The following is a 3,857-nucleotide window of genomic DNA, read 5'->3' as shown; positions in this document are numbered from 1 at the left end:
GTTCCCTACGGTGTTTTGCTTCCTAACTTTATTGAACACTACGATACTAAATACCAAATTTATAAAATATATTTTAAGAAAGGTACAATGTTAAAATAATTCGTCTTGACTCAATAAAAATGTAGACGAGAGTCACTTTATTCAGAGCACGATATCGGGTTGCACTTTCAAGAAGCTCAAATAAAATTTAATATGGCGTCTGAAGTGAGAGTTGTGCTGAGAGAAGAGACACGTTTCATTTCAGCTTTGTAAATAACAAAAGACTCAACTTGACCTCACAAGCCATATAGATTTTATCACGACACGTGGTGAAAATATACCTAATTTTTTATGGCATATGTAGGCGGACGGGCGAAAACGCCACCAAGCTTAAGATAGCAACTTAGTTTCCAAGTAAGTAAGGTGGTGCATTGATGTTGTAAGGAATGGTTAATATTTTTTATGGCGCCAATGTCTTTGGGTGATGGTGATTACTTACCTAGTGTCCTAATAGTAAAGTTTTAATTTAATACAGTATTTATAAATATTTGTTAATTAAAAATCGAAACAGTCTCGGTATTGAATTATAATTTTTTGTGAAACATAAAAAGTAGGTAAAAATAGATGTTGAACAGGAAATCAACTGAATATGTTGGTGAATTCTCTTGGGTCAATTTTGCGCTGTCACGTCGTGTTGCGACATTAAGACGATACTTATTGTAGTGTAAAATCTTTATATATAAGCTGGTATCAACTTTACTTGACTATAAATTGAAATGTCATGTTATACATTTATAAATAATCATTAAAAGAGTATAGTTAGTATCTGTTGATTTTCATATAGAATTTACAATAATTTAATTGTATTTAATTTATACATCAATACAATTGGTGGATAAGAGTAACTACTGATTTCTTTATCGTTTTCGGATCAGTGGTTTGGAATGTAGATTCAAACGAATCGTGGACTACAACGATTAATAAGTTAGTGTAAGAGTACACTTGAATTAATGTTTATTTCGATTTTGACAATTAATATTTTACGAAATCGTGAGTAAAAGAGCCGAGATGGCCCAGTGGTTAGAAGGCGTGCATCATAACCGATGATTGCGGGTTCAAACCCAGGCAAGCACCACTGAATTTTCATGTGCTTAATTTGTGTTTATAATTCATCTCGTGTTCGGCGGTGAAGGAAAACATCGTGAGGAAACCTACATGTGTCTAATTTCAACAAAATTCTGCCACATGTGTAACCCGCATTGGAGCAGCATGGTGGAATATGCTCCAAACCTTCTCCTCAAAGGGAGAGGAGGCCCAGCAGTGGGAAATTTGCTGTTAATGTTGTATCTTGTATTGTACAAAAACATAATAAAGTAGAAATCTATTCAGCCAATTCACTTAACGTAATCAAGTGTCGATCAATGAGATTATCTGACATTGTCAGCGACGTGTTACAATCTGTATGAAACAATTATGGCCGGGATTGCCATTAAGGAGCAATTTTCCAATTTGTCGCGGTCTCTCTCCATAATAACCTATCGACGAGGCTACCAAACCAAATTCAAGTCATTCAAATTGCTATTACGGCCTCTTAATGACGTGGTTAAAATTTATCAGAATTTAATATTATTTATATTTTTGCTTAATATATATGTATATATATATTTGTCGAATAAATCAATAGGGTTTTTCGCTCCTTATATATAATGACCGGCCGGATAAATGAATTTATTTTATAAGCTTGATAATTATTATTAGTAAAACATGGTACCAATTGAGATGAATGCAGGTTTAATATTTGCAAATTTATAATCGTACTTTCTTTGGTAACGACCAAAGAAACGATGGATGGATTGTGTGAAAGACGATATGGTTAGGAAGAATGTTACTTGTGAGATGTCGTCCGACAGAGATGTATGGAAGAAGAAGACATGCTGCGCCGACCCCAAGTAAATTGGGATAAGGGCAGGAGTATGATGATGATGACTTTACCTGTTCGTGAGCGTTAGGAGCGCACTGCTTTCTCTAAATATAAAGGTGGATCGTGGAACGCCAACTGTGCTTATACAGGGCAGCAATGATCTTACAGAAAATATCTTATTTTATAGTATTAGAAAAAATATTACATTATATACTATAAAAATCAATTCACACGTCTCCTTTTTTATTTTAATATTTACGTTAGTGTAATATCGGAAACTATTATTGGCATGTTTAGTATTTTATTATATATGTCGGAGGAAGATATGAGTCGGGTTGATTGATGTTTGCATGTATTATAACACACAATTATATTTGTTTAAATTTTAATGTCTTTTAAAATTCTTGAGTTAATTATATTTGATTTGCTACATTGTTTTAAGAAGTTATAAATATTCGTTTTATAAAAGTTATGAATATTGTAGTTCTTCTAGTCTCCAAAGGGGAGTTAAGGCGCCATCTGGTTGACAGAGGTTGAGACAGTTTTGACAGATGCATTTTGTTTGATTAGTAAAAGGGACAGATCGAGTTGGATCTTGAAAAGTGTAGAAGACTATAAAAGGTCAGATCGGTGCCCTGAACCCGCTGCTCAGTGTTATTACTCGTTAAAGTGTTAATTTGTTGACTTTATATTAATTAAAATACTGTAATTACGTGATAGTTGTGTTTTTTGCTTGTTCTTTACCCTAATGACGCCCACTAAGCCCGTAACCATTGTTATGTTAATTTTAATTTAAATAAAAAAAAAAAAAACATTTTTTTCCATTGCAAAGAAAAAAACAAATATCATCGAACCACCACAATTATTTATTTTGAATGATAATAAGCGATAAAGAAATTATTTTTACTCTGTAAATTGACCGATCGACTTGCTTGGAACCAAATATTAGTAGGTATGTTTGAACATGATCGATTGACTCGGAAGCGTCTGAGAGTGTATATGTAACAGTACATGGATACAGCGGAGTGATATTTGCTTTATTTGATGGAACAAGAGTTTGGTAGGGATCTCGCACAGCTCGAAATATGACGCAGCGTTGAATCAACACAAGCAATCTTCAAACAACATAATACTTACTTAGGAGAATGAGAATTAACATTAAACGTTTATACCGTAAAAGATATAATACTATTTTACTGGTTTAAAGTCAATACGTTTTTTTTTAACAATGGAAGACATCCTTAACGATCCTTGTCATGTTTTAGCTGATTGACACAATATCTTTATAAATTGTATAAACTTTACTCATAACTCATTCCGTGCAATAGTGAAAAACGTATGAAAATTCATAAAGTAGTTTATGAGTATTATTAGTAATTTAGTTGAATAAGTTCACGGAAGCTCAATGGGTGGAAATCCAATAAAGATACATATCGAATGAGAGAACGCATCTTTATTAAATTAACTATGCAATGTTTCCCACATTGCTTAGTTATTATTTGTTATATAAATATTTTTTACTTTTGTTATCTTAATCGGTGTCCTATACACTATATATCTGTAGATTGATGACGATGCGTTCTCTCATTTGATATGAATCTTTATTGAATTTTCACCCATTAAGCATATATATATAAAAATATATATGTCGCAGCATCAGATAATTAAATATTTTGATTGTAATCTCTTAGTTTTGAGATTTGATTTTGGATGGCCAATGAAGTCAATCACTCTTTGTCACGTCAGAAAAACATAAAATGTCAGTTGTCAAGAAGGATAAGACAGATGTGGTCGCGGCCAACGAAATATTGTAAAAATCAATATACGATAATCCAGCTATCGATTTGTTGTATTATTTGTAAATATGTTCGACGAAGATGGTGACCCAGAACCAAGCAATATTACCGGTAACATATCATCAATAAGGAAACATTATCCGTGTCTTTGTGATCTATTC

Source organism: Vanessa atalanta, chromosome 15 (assembly GCF_905147765.1).
Source record: "Vanessa atalanta chromosome 15, ilVanAtal1.2, whole genome shotgun sequence".
NCBI lineage: Eukaryota > Metazoa > Arthropoda > Insecta > Lepidoptera > Nymphalidae > Vanessa > Vanessa atalanta.
This window is presented reverse-complemented; position numbering follows the sequence as displayed.